This window comes from Nannobrachium achirus (genome assembly GCF_963921795.1).
Source record: "Nannobrachium achirus genome assembly, chromosome: 14".
NCBI classification, from domain to species: Eukaryota; Metazoa; Chordata; class Actinopteri; order Myctophiformes; family Myctophidae; genus Nannobrachium; species Nannobrachium achirus.
The window spans coordinates 20326063-20343019 of NC_137821.1; positions in this window are offsets into that span (position 1 = coordinate 20326063).

Here is a 16957-nt window from a genome sequence, read left to right on the forward strand (position 1 = left end):
AAAATCTTTGAACTGAGACACATCTTTGGGCTGAGACACAGTAGTGGGACGGGATACTGCAGACCTTTCAGGTGACCCACTGTGAAACAAACTCTTGTGGGTGAGCACAAACTCATCGGCTGAAATAGCAGCCTGAGTCAACTTAATGACCTTCTGTTCATTTAAGTAAGTCACTATGCGCTCTGGAAGACAGCGTTTGAATTCTTCCAGCAGCAACATCTCACGAAGGGCATTGAAATCTGATACCTTGCATGCATTACACCATTTATCAAAAGAGGTACTCTTCTCTCTAGCAAATTCACCATATGTTTGACTGGGGCCCTTTCTGAGATTACGGAACTTCTGTCGGTAGGCTTCTGGTACCAATTCATAGGCACGCATAATAGCAGCTTTTACTGAGTCATATTTTAAACTTTCCTCAAGAGGAAGAGCGGCAATAACTTCTTGAGCTTTACCCGAGAGCTTACATTGCAACAAGAGAGGCCATACCTCTGGTGGCCACTGAAGAGCAGCAGCAATGCGCTCGAAAACACTGAAATATGAGTCAACTTCATTTTCACGAAACTGCGGTACCAATGAAATGTTTTTACTCACATCAAAAGACTGAGGACCTGGAAAAGGCTGGTGGGGACGACCAGAACCAGCCACACCCTGAGGAGTGATAGGACCAACTGTACCCGAGGGATTGGGAGGAGGAGCAACGTTAAACCCCTGCCTGGCTTCTAACTCATTTCGGTGCATCTTAACAGCTTTTTCTGCTTCCACCTCCAGTCTACGGATCTCCAGCTGCAACTCTAGTTGGCGTTTGTTTTCTCTCTCCTCTGCATCTATGCGGAGACGGGCCAACCGAAGTTTGAGTTGTGGGTCGTCCTCGCCAGAAGGAGAAAGAGCCTCATACTTTGAGCGTGCATCAGGAGATTTGGTTTTCTCAGCAGGCACCGGTGGGGAGGGTGTCCCCAAAGTTACACCACCCTCAGACATTGGGCTTTCCTCGAGCACGAGAGACACTGGAAACAGTTTAGCTACAATCACAGCTTGGATATCCCTCTTATGGTCTTTCTTATGAGTAGGTAGCTTGTAATAAGCAGCTATCTGCAACAGTTCATCTTTAAGACATTTGTCTAATGCTTCTAAGGTTGGATCCGTTGCAAATTGTTCAATGTCAAAAGCCACCATTACTTCTCAACCAACTAATCACTAGTAATGCACCAGTTATTACACTAATCACTAGTAATGCACCGGTTATTACAAACACCAATTTAAGGTAACCTAATGTTTTTAAATTCACTTACGGGAAAGATATCCCGGACGAGCCCCCATTTGTTACGACCCTGCTACAGGTCTAGGGCACAGGGAGTAACAATACACGATTTTAAGGTGCAAAGAAAATGGATTTATTTACATTAAGTAATTTTAACATTGAATGAATGAATAAGGCAGGATTGAATGCATGAATGACTTCAGAATAATGACCAGACAGAGGAAGGCTGGGCAGGGCCAGTGATTACCAAAAGAACCTTTAAACTACCTCAGGGTTTAACGCTTACCTAAATAATCTAAAGAAAATAAGGAATACCAAAATAAACCTAACTTAACTGACTATACTAAGTAAACTACCAAAATACAACAAATGGCCCCTACCCTCTTACCTAGTGAGTCTAGACATTATATTTACATCCTACATGTGTGCCCAATGTAGCCACCCCAGCTTACCTTGCCTACCCCTGCCATAAGGTCAAACATAGTATTGACTTTTAACAGACAGCATGCCCATGCAGGACATGCTTAGTGAAAAGAGACCATACAAATGAACATCAGGACAGTTTTATAGGAACACTGGTGAGTGCTGGTTGGTAGGCAGGTGCTGGAGAGTTCCCCACCAATCACCATGGGGCAGAGTTCTGATAGGTCTCCAGGTGGTTTGAGTTCCCCACCAATCAGGAGGCGGGAGCCACACACTTGATTTGAATATCTCTCCAGGAAGTGTCGAGTTCCCCTCCAATCAGGGAGCTGGAGTCCCACACTAGATTTAAATAGAATGGCACATTATTCACAGTACTGTACATACCATGGGATGTAACACTCCTCCTCAAATTTATGTATTTGGCATATTTGATCTCTTGTGTCAGCTAGGCCAATGGTGGGGGTCAGTCTGTACACAGCCACATTCATGTGGGTGTAAGGTCAAGATCAGAATTCCTTCATTCTTCCATTCTGTCAATAAGAGATTGGTCTTGATGGACAAGGGAAATAGCCTTTTTCCCATGTGTGGAGTCCAGGCTCCTTTCATATACAGCGAACTAAATCCTTAGTTCCATCTCTAAGGTAATGGAAAAAATTGTCTATGAACAGGTGGCTAAATATCTTGAAGAGAATAAACTGATCTACGAGTTCCAGTCTGGCTTCAGAGAGTCCCATTCCACAGATACATGCCTCATCTATTTGAATGATTACATCAAACGTGAAATTCACGATGGCAAATATTGCGGCATGGTCATGCTGGACCTCCAGAAGGCATTTGACACCGTCGATCATTCTATTCTGATTGAAAAACTCAAAGCTATTGGTCTTGATAGCACAGCAGTGAGATGGATGCACTCTTACTTGGTGGGGAGGGAACAGATGGTGGAAGTCAACGGAACCCTGTCCCCCCCCCTCCCAGTAAACTGTGGAGTACCTCAAGGGAGTATACTAGGACCACTGTTGTTCTTAATATACGTAAACGACATGTCATCTGCTTGTGACTGCAATCTGTTTCTGTTCGCGGATGACTCGGCTCTCCTAGTCTCAGGCAGAGACATATTGCAGGTTGAAAAGGCCCTTAACTGTGAACTTAACAAGATCTGCACCTGGCTCAATGACAACAGACTCTCAATTCACCTAGGGAAAACTGAATGTATCCTCTTTGGATCTAGTCAGAAACTTAGCCTAGTTGAGAACTTCACAATTAAAGTAGGTGACACTGTGATAGAGAGAAAAAATCACATCTGCTACCTGGGTTGCATCCTGGAGGCCAACCTATCCAGTGAAAAAATGACCACCAAGGTAATCAATAAAGTCAATCAACGAATTCGCTTCTTGCAAAGAGTTGCCCCGCTGATCAATATTAAATCCCGAAAGACACTAGGAGGTGCTCTTATTGGGCCCCTCATTGATTACGGAGTCCTTGTCTGGTATCGCGACGCCCCAGCTGCCTTAAAGCTAAAGCTCCAAACAGCCCAAAACAAACTAATTAGGGTTGTGCTTGGTCTCCCTCCTCTGACCCACCTTACCGAGCATCACCACGAAAGCGTGGGGTGGCTCAAAGTAGCTGACAGAGTACAGCATCTTGCAATGGGCCTGGTGTACAAGATACACTACACCTCCAAGATTCCCATGTACCTGACAAACTACTTCTTAAAGGTCAAGGATGTTCACGATCATAACACCAGAGGCAGCTCCACTAATCATCATCAGCGTAGATTTAACACTAAACAAGGCGCTAACTCGTTCTCCTGCTATACCATCAACATGTGGAACGCCCTTCCACAAGCCCTAAAGGAGAGCAAAACCCTAGCCTCCTTCAAAATTGGTATGAAAAATCACCTTCAGACAGCAGCTACCCGTGACTTGTAAATAGACTAAGCCCCCATGCTCCCCCCCCCCCTTTTCTTTGTATTCTGCCTTTTGTATTTGATGTTATGCTTTTGAAACTGATATTATCCTAGATAAAGTACTATGTTCTATCCGTCTGTCTTTCAATGTTATATGAGATACTTAAAGTGTGGTTCCTGTGGAAATAAGCCTCGTCTTTCTAGGATCTCCTTTTAGTTGACCTTGTACCAGTGATTTGTACTGTCATGAAACTGTACTTTTTTCTATTGCAAACTTCTAATAAATTCTTCAATCAATCAATCAAAACTGCTGTTCAAAAGTAGTGGCCATGTTGAATATTTCACAGGATTGGACAAATCTGTCAAGAGGCTCTTTCTGATTATCTGTTTTTCTTTTTTTTTTTTTTTTTCAGGTTGCAAATCTCTTCCACCCAGTCAAATCCTATCCCCCCTTTGCCTGTTTTCACAGGACTTAACTCCGCTAGCTCAAAATAAATTAATATAGAATATCAATTTATTTACGAGCGAATATGCTCAGAAGCCAAACAACTTCGTCCCCAAATCCTAGAGATCTGTGGCATGTTGGCATGTCATAAACACGGTAGACACAGTATCAGTGATTCCCTAGGTTGTAAAGGGCGTGGCAGAGAGCCTGAGGTAATAATATCAAAGTAGAGAGAAAGACAGGAAGAAGGGAGATAGGGTGTGGAAAGAGAAGATGGATGGAGAGAGTTAAACAAGAGATAAGGAGAAATGGAAGAGAGAGAAAGATATTACCTTCAGTGTACTTATAAGTGCAATAGTTCATATTAAATATGTGGCTTTTCAGTTGATGTGCTCTTCTATGTGATGGAGCCAATTCACAACAAGCTGATGTTGTGCTGTCTAATCATCCAAAACAGTATATCACTGAAAACACCAGTGAAATATACATTCACGCTTTCTGTCCCTCTGTCCCTCTTTCTTTTAGGTCTCAGTCAATGAGCATGATCATTTCACTTTCAAAATGGCAGATGCTATTGATGGCATTGCACCCACTAAGGTGAAAGTAGTGTGGATTCTGTGGCACATTTCGATGTCAATACATCTTCGGTCATGACCTGATGAAGATGTATTGACTTCGAAACGGTGTCACTCTTGCCTGCACCCTGTAAAGAATAAAAAAAAGGCTTAAACAGTCTGTGATTGCTCCAGTGCCTTCTTTCCACTATGTGGAAAGAAGGCACTGGAATGCAACGCTATCTATCTATCCATCTATCTATCTACCTATCCATACATCCATACATATACTGTATTTATGAGAGAGAGTGAGAAAGAGAGAGGGAAGGAGGCAGAGCGTGAGAAAGGGAGAAAGAGAGATGAGTCAGAGTCAGAGAGGAAGAAAGACACAATAGAGAGAGAGAGAAAGAGAGTGGAACAGAGTGCATCATCTGCATCATCAGCAATAGCAGCATTTCTCATATAATACTACAGTTCAGGGGGCAAATCATTAAGGTTGAATGGACTTTATTGACAAGAATGGAAGCATACAATATAGCAGGCAGCAGAGACATATGAGCAATATATATATATAGCAATACAGTAGCATCCTATAGCCTAAGCAGCAGCATCCTATAGCCTAAGCAGCAGCATGAATATGTAGCATAACCAGACTACATGTGGAGCATCAAGATTGGCGATGGATTCGGCTAACGGATCATGTGCCGCGTCCACGATAAATGATTAAGCTATAATCATCTATACGTGACTGAAGCTCTCCGCGTCACATGATCCGAGACCCCCAGCAAGGGGATAGCCTAATCCTGAGGTGGAGTTGGGGAAGGAGGTGGGGCGCTGAGTTTAGCAACTGAAGCACTGTAGGGTTAGTACCCTAGATATACTCTGAGTGGGGGGCGGAATATAATACTCCGCCCACCTGGGGGCGCGCCGCCAACCTCTTAGATCTCCCCCCTGAACTAGCTACGTCATTCTTCCTGCGCCTAATTTCAGGGGGCAAATCATTAAGGTTGAATGGACTTTATTGACAAGAATGGAAGCATACAATATAGCAGGCAGCAGAGACATATGAGCAATATATATATATAGCAATACAGTAGCATCCTATAGCCTAAGCAGCAGCATCCTATAGCCTAAGCAGCAGCATGAATATGTAGCATAACCAGACTACATGTGGAGCATCAAGATTGGCGATGGATTCGGCTAACGGATCATGTGCCGCGTCCACGATAAATGATTAAGCTATAATCATCTATACGTGACTGAAGCTCTCCGCGTCACATGATCCGAGACCCCCAAAGAAGGAAGGACGGCGTCCTGCCAGGACGGCGTCCTAACCCCCAAAACACGCAATGCTTCCGAATCCATGATCAATCCTAAACAATTACGGCAGCATATAAGGACATGAGCCGCAGGCAGCATAATAATATGAGCAGCACGCATGGATAAATGCAGCATAATCTATACTACAAGCGGAACCTAAGAGTGGCTTATGGATTCCAAAAGGAAGGACCCACGCGGGTCCCCCCCCAACACACGCAACGCTTAGAATCCATAGACTCCTAATTAGCCTAATTCACGGCCCGCCCACTAAGCATCCCACGGGTGCTGAAGTCACATTTTGAAGGGGTAAATCCTACCATAGCCTATGGAGTTAGCACAGAAATCGCAAATTTAATGCAATTTCCGAATAGTAAAGTATAAAATACGGCTAGCATGATCAAGAACACAAGATACTAAACGGCACAAAGCACTATAATTTACTTTACTGTTAGAAATAATGATTTGTTGGCTTTAAGTCCAGTATAGTTTCCCCTTCTAAATTGAAGTCAGCACCCGGGGAAAACTGAGAAACGGAAGTAGGTGGGCGGGCCGTGAATAAGGCTAATCACCGGTGAGGATGATTTGTTTCCGCGGACCTAACAGCTTGGACACTGCTGTGACCAGAAGCGCGAAATAACTAAACTGACACTATAGCGTACATTTACTATGCCCCCATACTCAGAATACAGCACCTTTAATTACCTGAATTATGCAGCAACCTATACATTTATTAAACTCTCCCCTTCCCAACACACCTTGCTTTTGCAGAAGAGAACACCATTATACGAAGGGCTCCGTCCCTCCGCGTGACGTTCTTTCTTTTAGCGATTACTGCTGAGCTGAAGCAATTAAAATATCTACTTGCTAACTCCAGAACTCTAGAGCGCTATTGAATACTAGAATGAGCAGGCAAGGAATACTCGTTAGTACCAAAGTATTAGATATTAGCAGCTTGCCTAAAGCCAACCAATGCTAAGAAAGGTAGCTCTAGTGTACTTTTAGCAATGCTGTAGTGGGCATGAGCAACTAGATATAACACTAAATTAAAGACCTGTGAAGTGCAGCAGAGGCAGCACGTAAAAACCCACAAATATAAGGTATACGCTGCACATAACAGTAACTATACTGTTATAACCTTAAAGACACCCTGCCTTGTATATAAATACATGTGAGGGGCAGCAATAAACACACAGCCGAAACAGAACCTCATAATGCGACCTTCTGAACCTGAGCGTCCTCCACGGGACGCGTGACTGATTGCGTGCCTCGGCCCCATCAGTCCATTACCCACGGGCTGCTTCACATCGTTCCCACGCCGCTTGACTGCTCCTCCGCCGCTGCATACGGAGGAACCCAGCCTGCTGCATCCGATGCAGCGGACGCCTGCTGCTGACGACCAGCTGAGGCCCGAGGGCGCCCGGAGCGCCGCCGCTGCTCCATGCCAGGAACGCCGTCGCCGAAGCTGCTCCGCGCCGGGGGCGCCGCTGCTGAAGATGCTCCTCGCCAGAGAGCTGCCGCCGAAGCTGCTCCGCGCCGGGAGTGCTGCCGCCGAGTTGCTCCGCGCCAGGAGTGCTGCCGCCGAGCTGCTCCGCGCCAGGGGCGCCGCTGCCGAAACTACTCCGCGCCGCAGGGAATGTGGCGTGTAGAGGGATGGCGCGACGCCTTCACTCTGGCCCTGCTCCCTCAGTCTCGCGGCGAACCAGCGTGCGTCATGGAACAGAGTGTCGTTGGGGCAGACATCGGGCGGGCAGCCAGGTGTTTCGGCATGGAGACACAGAATGGAAAAGTGCGTTAGTTCTGCTGCAGAGTCTGCTGACGCACATATAAGAAACTCTACAACCCAGCTCTTGACTTTTGAAGTCAAGCAATGCCAAAACATGGCCCAACCGATATGCGTAAAGTCCCCGGCTTAGAGCGACTGCACCCTGACGGAACCGAACAAGCAAATGCGTTGCTATTTACCTGCTAGAGTCTGGCTCCGCTGTGCTTCCGGGGCAGCCGTCGCTGGCGAGAGAACTGGCTCCCGCCGCTGGCGCTAGAACTGGCGTTCCTTTGCTCCTTCGCGGCATGACGGCGGTGTCGCTCCCCCGGAAGCTGAGCCTGAGCCCTACGCGCCTCCGTCGTGGGCTCGCGGGTCGCCGGGAAGTCAGGAAGGCTGGAGGGCCGGCTGGCCCAAGGCAGCAGCGGAAGCAGCTGCGCCGTCGCAACAATACCCTCCGTGGTGCCGACCGACTCCCGACTGGACTCCCAGCCGCACACAGCAGTCGACTAAGCTAGGAACATAACCTTCATGACATGATTAGTGGGACCCGCAGCCAAAGCTGCCATGATAACCTGCTGTCATAGCCGTGGGCCTGCAGCCGCTCCGGCCTGAAACTGAAATAAACAGGATGAATAGCAACCAGTATGTATTAGCTTAGCATGAGCTGAAGGAAAACAGAACTGTAGCCAGTGCAGCGGCCACGGAAACACTGCTAGGACATACGGTGTGCTGTGTGACCCGGTACTATAGCCTTAGTTTGAAACAAATATTTGAGTTAAATCCCTTTAACTTCTGAAGCACTGGTAGCAGCTTAACATGCAGTTGAAACACCCCGCAGCTGCCGTGCGACGCTGCAATGACGACCTGCTGTAGCTGTCGCTATGCGTCGGCTTTAGCCCGAAGCTGAAAGATAAACCTCATGTTTAGGAAACCTGAAAAATAAACATAATGTTAGGGTTAGGAACCTGAAAAATACAACGTAGACCTGTTGTTAGCCGCGCCCTTATAGCCGCCGCAGCGAGACGCTGTTAAGAAAAGTGATTTAGCTGAGCCTGGAGCTGCCATACTGGAGCAGTAATGACAACATGTTAGCAGAAACACTCAACACCCTGGTAACAGCTTGACATGCAGTAGAAACAATAACTTGCTGAAATAATAGACAGAATGTTAGCAACCAACAAGTATTAGCTTTAGCATGAGCTGAAAGAAAACATGATACAGCATTTTTACAAGCATCAGCCTTAGCTGTAATTATTAGCAGTTATGCTAGCACGCTGCCGCAGGTTGAGTGGAGCTACCAAGCATTTAGAGAAGACTACGATTCCCTGCATGCACTAGCGAGTCAACTGGTGACGTCAAGACAGACAGCACGCCTAGCGTTAGCGGACGCAAAACATTGTTTGCACGTAAACTGTGGCACCCATGAGCTTGCAGGTTTTCCTCCTTCCAGGAGCCCGCGCAGACATACAAGCGACAGGAACCATTTAGAAGCTGCTAAGGTATAGCAACCAGAGCCCTAGAATGGAGAGTTGCGTCACTCCCGTTCACTTCATGGGGCCAGGTCTTCTACGCACACATCTATTGGCGTATAGTGACAAACGGCGAACCGGAAGTTTACAAAATGCATTGAAGTCTATGAGGTGTAAAGTGACAATGAACCACGTGACCAGCGCTGTTTCTGACCCCGCGGTGACACCACTCTCTGATTATACTGCTCTGATAGCAACTAGCACCTCATAAGCAGCAGCTGTTTATAGAGCAACGTTTTCGGACGGGGCCATACTTGCGCCTAGAACATGGCTAGCAAGCTGTTTTACCAACTAGCAGCTATCCTTACATTAGTTAAAGCTAGCCGGCTAACAACAAGCAAAGCTAGCCCCTGGCTGACTGCAAGGAAGGAACGCTGCTCAACAGTAGCATATACGGCTGACAAAATACACCAATACGCCACTGATCCCGACAAATACACCACTGTTCCCGATAAGCACAAGCAACTGAGTTAACCTTAGCGAACGGTCGCAAGCAAGCCAAGCACAAAGAAGTTATTTTAGCGTTAGCCAGGAGCCGCAACTGCTCCCGTCTCGATCTGTAGTATGCAAACTCAGCTGGAAAGAGCACCATTACCTTGATGAAGCAGTAGTTAGAAGTAGACCTCGGCCGTGTTTACCACAACGACGAACCCAACATTTATGCCATAATCCTTGCCTTGAACCCAGCCTGGACAGCCGCTAATCTTTAGCAACGTTAGCGAAACCCATAAGCACCTTAAATTAGCATTAGCAACAAACGACTGCCACATTAGACTGTAGCACGGAATCCGGCTGGGCTTGACATGCTAGCGAACTACATATCCCATCCCCAGCGTTTAGTATGCGCTGACGACGTCATGCCGTAAACCACCGCTTGACATGAACTCGGCTAGCTCGGATGCTAGGTGAATGCAGCCGATACCTACAACAGCCTACAAACTGAATCCTCCTGGCGTGTTTCATACTTGCTACGGGGCCACGTTATCGCGAGGGGCCGCCGCTCTATAGAGCCTCTATGCCTTGACATGGCTAGCACGTTGTTTTACCAGCTAACAGCATCTTTACCGGAGTAGCCGGCTAGCAATAGCCACCGGCTAGCTCCTGGCTGACTATACATAGAACCTGTTGCTCCATGCTAGCCGATACGGCCCGCGCAGTCGCAAAACACTGTGGCTATCATCGACAAACCCAACGACTGAGATTACCTTAACTCATGGTAGCCCAGTAAAGGCCCACCGGGGCACAAATAAGTTAGCATTTAGCCCGTAGCCACAGCCCACTCTCTATGATCCTGAGTATACATTTAGCCATGTTAGCAAGCCCGTAGCACCTTTAGATTAGCTTTAGCAACATGACTGAAGTACAGAATTCAGCTGGGGCACCAGCAACTTTAGCAAGACAATATGGACCTTGAAACTTTAGAATCAGCGATTACCCGAATAACAATCTCAAAACTACCCATGCGACTTGGCCAAGAACACAACTTCTAGCATTCAGTGATTACCAGAATAACAACCTCAACCTTCCCATACAACCTGGCCAGAACACAGCTTCTTAACTAAGTTAGTTTGGCAGCTAAGAACATGAAATAAGCAATAGTAGATAGCAGAAACAGCCAGAAATACTCAGCCAAGTTAGGCACCCTCTCGGAGCGGTGCATGCATGGGCAGCAGCACAGCTTCCAGCAGCAACAGGTGTGGCACCTGTGTGTGTCCTGCAGCGCTGAGTTTAGCAACTGAAGCACTGTAGGGTTAGTACCCTAGATATACTCTGAGTGGGGGGCGGAATATAATACTCCGCCCACCTGGGGGCACGCCGCCAACCTCTTAGATCTCCCCCCTGAACTAGCTACGTCATTCTTCCTGCGCCTAATTACCCTCAGTCATAAAGTACACACCCAGGTAAACCATATCAGGTTCATTCTTAAGATCCAGTCCTACTATGGCCAAATGGTATGAAAGTAAAACGAATTAATAAGATATACGCAGTAATAGGTTATTCGATTTTATTATATTATTATTATTAAGAAACAAGGGTAGATTACATTTTTCCACTAAAGATTGATGAATCAATTTCAGTATGCATTTTCTTTTTCCCCACATAATGGATGGAGAATAATGCTGTGTATCTTGACAATAAAACCCTAAGCAGTCTCTGCACAAACTGTAACTGCAGGATACAGGTTTTGTTTATTCAGGATATTCTTCATTAATTCAGTTCAGTGTCTCACTCAAGAGGACACTTGTAATTTTTGAATGCATTGGTCTTGAGGGTATTGAACAAGATCTCTAAAATATGCATGTCTTCACAATAAAGCCACGTATTTCCCTGCACAGTTGGAATGCAGGATGTGGTTACTTTGATTTGATTTGATTGGATTTAAGTGTTGCTGAATGGTTAACACTCGCTAAGCACCGCTTCCATGTCCTGCTCAACCCATATAATGGCCATTGATGCAGGCTATACATTGGCTGTTGTGGGAATCTGATCCTGTGATCCTTCTACTCACAAGTAAGTCCATGTCAAATCACTCAGCCAAGATTAAATAAAATCACCCATACTATTCTGAACAAAGCCTTTATTTATTTTCTTCTGATTGAAAGTTCTTTTCATCCAGCCACAATGCATGATGTAGCTGTACGTGTGCACAGTGCATGGTATATCAATGGTCTTCAAAGGGGCCCCTAGGTAGGGGGTCCTCAGAGTTACTACAGGGGGTCCTCCAAATCTTTATGTGATAGAAACCTTTTTTATCCTTTTTTATATTAACCACTTGAACCCTAGTTACACCAATTTATATCAGGAGAGTGGCACCATTTTTTGAGCATTTGCAGGTTTGCAGCCCAATAATAAAATAACATATTTGGTAACGCAAAGCCACCATCTTGTTTGGGTCTCTGGAGAGTTATTTTTGAGGTCCTCTGTACCTTATCAGCCCAGACGAAGGATAGTAAGGTTGAGTCAAGAGACTTAAAAAGGGATTTGGGAAAGAAAAAGAAGACGTGGTAAAATGTTAATTTTAACTGTTTCAATCCGGCCCACCAGTGAGAGGGGCAACTTATTCCACCTCTGAACATCAATTTTAATTCGGTCAGGGAGTTTACCATAGTTCTCCTTATGGATTGAGCTGAGAGAATGGGAGATGACAACACCTAAGTAGGCCTATTTAAAGCTCTGGGAGAGGTGGAATGGTAGTGTACCGGAAGGATGGATTTAGCTGGACTGGAAAAGCATGCACTTTTTGGAATGTTCAGTTTGTAACCAGAGCGTCCAGGGTACCCTGGACGGAACCCTGGCGTAACTGTTGTATGATGAAAATAGAACGCAACAGAAGCAGACAGCTGCCGTGTCAGACAGACTCACAAGAGTTTGATAGGACATAGACAAATTATGACAGGGTTACAGGAATAGCTGAAAGGAGTAGTTCAGAGACATCCATAAGGCTTTAGTCAGGAATAATTAATGACAGGACATGACATTCTGGTGACAGGTGAAGGAGTGACTCACTCAACAGTTGGTCTAAAAAGCTTAGAATATAAACCCTGACACGACACTATACCAATTACATGACCTTCTGGTTACTTTAGGGACAAAATAAAAATTACTTTTATTTAGATTTCTATAACAGTGTGTGTGTGTCTGTGTCCTGTGCTCCAGGGAGTAGGGGCCCAGTGTGTGTGTGTGTGTGTGTGTGCATCGTCTGCCCCGCCAAGTCCTCTACGGCCAACTACAAAACTCAAAGCGTGCCGCCGGCGGACAAAAGAGGCGCTACAAGGACTACACCAAGGACCTTCTGAAGCGCACTGCCATCAACCCCACACAGCTTGAAACCCTGGCACTTGATCGATCAGCATGGCAGGTCACCTGTACCAGAGCAATCACACAAATAAACAGCAACCAACAACGAAGGTCCGAGAGACGTGCCCAGCGACACCAGAGGGAAGCCGGCATTCTCCCAACGATGGGGCTCCCCTGCCCTACCTGTGGACGGATGTGCGGCTCGCGCATCGGCCTCGACAGCCACACCAAGTGGCATCAGCGGCAACAACGCTGAACCCCCCCCTTCCCCATCGTGAAGCAAGCGTCATCATCGTCTACGATGGACAGCTAAGATGGTGTGTGTGTGTGTGTGTGTGTGTGTGTGTGCACGCACTCTGGAGTCTGGATGAAATCCAGATGTCCTGACTCATTGAGGCCCAGGTTGACCTTTTACCCTGCACTCCTAGTTGGAATGTCCGGCCTGGCCATGTACAGACTGTTTTTGTAACCATGACAACGAGTTCCTCCCACGCCTCCCACTGCCCATATATACTCTATGCTCCCAGCTCGCAGCCAGCAGAGATCCTGATCCTCCGCCGAGATCGAACAACAACCGAGACATTCAAAAAGAAGACAAGACAAGACAAGACGAAAATCACCAACAGTCTATTATTTTTCTGCAATTTTCCACCTACACGGACGGACGTGGATTGATTCAACCTTGAATAAAGTTAAACCATTTTTCACCTTGGACGTGGCTTTAACGTGGGATTTTACACCGAAGAACTTTAGTAAAGTTTGGATCCTTTCTCTGCTGCTTCTGAAGCTCGGTGAAGGTATTTAAGAACTCAATCAACACTTAATTATCTTATTGTTAGTTATGATAAGAAGAATTACATGTAATTTGTCTCCAGTGGTGTAAAGTAACTAAGGGTGCGTTCGGAAAACCCGCACCGGGTGTGTGCTCAGTGTAGTGAGTTCAGTGGGCGTGACGTTGGAGAGTGCATTCAGTGTAGTCTGGGATCACTTCACTTTACGAGGTTTGATCCGGTCGGGAGCGGAAACCACTTTACGTCATGTTGTAGTCCTAGACGGACTACACTTTGGCCGGAACTATCAACCGGATTCAGTTTTAACCCAAAATATTCCCCTGCACCCAAGGACATAGTTTTAGGGCCTACCTAATAAACACCTTGATGCGGCGTAGTTTTGCTTTCGAAAAATTTGTTTGGTATGTGTATCTTTTAGTCCAACTCATAGCGACTGGCAAGACTACACTAGGCTTCTCGAACATTTTAATAGGGATTGGGGAAACAAACGAGGGGAACTAAATCAAAGCGACGCCGCTTCTTCTAGTGGTTTCCGCACTTTAGGCGGAAACCAAACGGTCTGTTGTGAACGAACACCAGGCTTTCTCCCGAGAAAGACTGGTAGGCGAGGTTACATTCAGTGTGGCTTATTTACGAACGACCAGTTTTAACCATGGATTTTAACAGGCAGCTGTGTGCTTTTTCACTCTGAACTCTGAAGGTAAACTTTCTGAAAAGCAGCAGTTGCTGCTGAGTATGCTAACGTAACGTTGCTACTGTATTAGGAGATGTAGGTCTAATTCACAACATTGGCATGTTGTTGATGTGTGTGAAACTATCAAGCCCAAACGACCAATTAAGCTGCAAGTGCTGTATTTTGCGGTAATTTCCTACATTGTTCACAGCTGAGAAGCATTCGAGACACGGCCATGAAAACCAACCAATCAGAACACCGCACCGACGCACCACACCGTCAAACCCCATCTTCTGAGTAGGGTTGGTGAGTGCGTGCACTCAACACACCAGTGCGCCGCGCACTGGATTTCCGAACGACAACGCACCATGCAAGTGCACCGAGTAAAAAAAACGACAACATGGCACACCAGTGCGTTGAGTGCGCATTTCCGAACGCACCCTAAGTAAGGGGAGAACGGGGTAAGATGAACGGTAGCCAGATAAGTCGTCCTCTTTCAAAGTCGCCCCCAAACTCGTTTCCCAACGGGTCTGTGGCATAGAGTTATAATAAGAGGGTCTGTGGCCTTAAGCTAGATGCAGAATAGACTAAAATCAAATATTTGCTTCTGGGAGTCCCTGGAACAAAATATTTTGTGATGGGGGTCCGTAGCCAAATACATATCATTCTGGGGGTCCTTCACATGACAAAGTTTGAGAAACACTGATGGCAACATAAGATTTTTTCAGAAAATTGTTATGATTAGAAGACATTAAGTGCCTATCAGTGGTTAAGGACCCCCAAAATGTGTTTTTGCCGTATTCAGATGAACCGTAGCTCTGGTCCATAGCGTTAGTGGAGTTCTCCCTATAACGCTATGTTCCTCTACCTCCGTATTCCTTGGCAAAACCGGAAAACCCTGCCGTCTGGTCCAAAAATAACAAAAACTGTTTCGCCCCTTATCAAACCAAAGGCATCAGTGGACAGTTGAAAGCTTACTCTACTTAGTGGACGAGGTCTGAGCCCCCCACCACACGATTAAAATACATTTCTAGGGCAAAATGAAAAATATTCCACCGGATGGAGACACTTTCCTGGTTGAAGACGAAACAGCGCTTCCAACGTCGCAGAGTTGAATAACAACTAGTGAGACTAATGCTCTGAGTAATTCGGTCCTCTGACCTGATTGATTGATTGATTGAAGGCTTTATTAGAAGTTTGCATAGGAAAATGTACAGATTCATGACGGTACAGTTCACTGGTACAAGGTCTACTAAAAGGAGATCCATGAAAAGACTAAGCTTATTTCAACAGGAAACCATTTAAGTATCTCATATAACATTGAATGACAGACAAATAGAACACAGTACTATGCAGTAGATATAAAGAAAAGGAAAAAAAAAGAAAACAGTAAGTCTAAACAAACAGTAAGTATATACAAGGAAGGGGCAGGGGAGGGTAGGGTTGGGCTAGGTTTTTACCAGTTGCGAACGGCTGCTGCCTGTAAGTGGTTTTTCAGGGCAATTTTAAAGGATGCTAGTGATCCACACTCCTTTATGGCCTTCGGTAAGGCATTCCACATTTTTGTGGTATAGCAGAAGAATGAGTTTGACCCTTTCTTTGAGTTGACTCTGGGTTGAACGTGATCTGTGGCACTGCCTCTGGTGTTGTAATTATGGACATCCTTAACGTTTATAAAGTATTTTGACAGGTACTTGGGTATCATAGTGGTGTATCTTGTACACCAGGCCCATTGCAAGTTGCTGTACTCTGTCATCTACTCTGAGCCACCCCACTTTTAACTGGTGAGTAGCGGTGAGGTGAGTCTGATAGGGAAGGTTAAGCTACCTGCGCAGCAGTAGTGTTGGCACCTTGATGGCGAAGACAAATAGTGAAAAACGAGAAGAAATGGAGTCTCCATCCGGTAGAATATTATTCATTTTGCCCTAGAAATGTATTTGAATCGTGTGGTGGGGGGCTCAGACCTCGTCCACTAAGTAGAGTACACTTTCAACTGTCCACTGATGCCTTTGGTTTGCTCATTGCAAAATCGAATTAATTTTACTCTGAGAGTGTAGACATCGATACAGGTCACAATAACACTCTCAGGGTTGATTTAACACAGTGCGGTACAGATATGTTCTGGGTTAAAGGAGAGAAGGCTGTCCTACTTCTGATGATGGAACGGGGAGATGAAAACAATCCAACAGATATGTTTCTGTGACTGGATGACAATGGCCTCCTATCATCAGTGCCTTGCACGCTGTACCATACCCAATTACCCAAATACCCAATCAACACATTGACCCAGGTACAGCAACTCTGCTCCTGGAGAGCATGGAGTGAAGAAAACACGTTAGCAGTGTCTAACAAGGAACAAGAGAGCCACGCCTGTGTTACCCTCCACCCTGTACTTTTACATCTCAATCTACAGCCATCCATATAGCAGAGTGAGGCAGCTGGGGTTGTGACAGTATTGTCAACCTGGACCAACACCCACATGATTTCCGTGC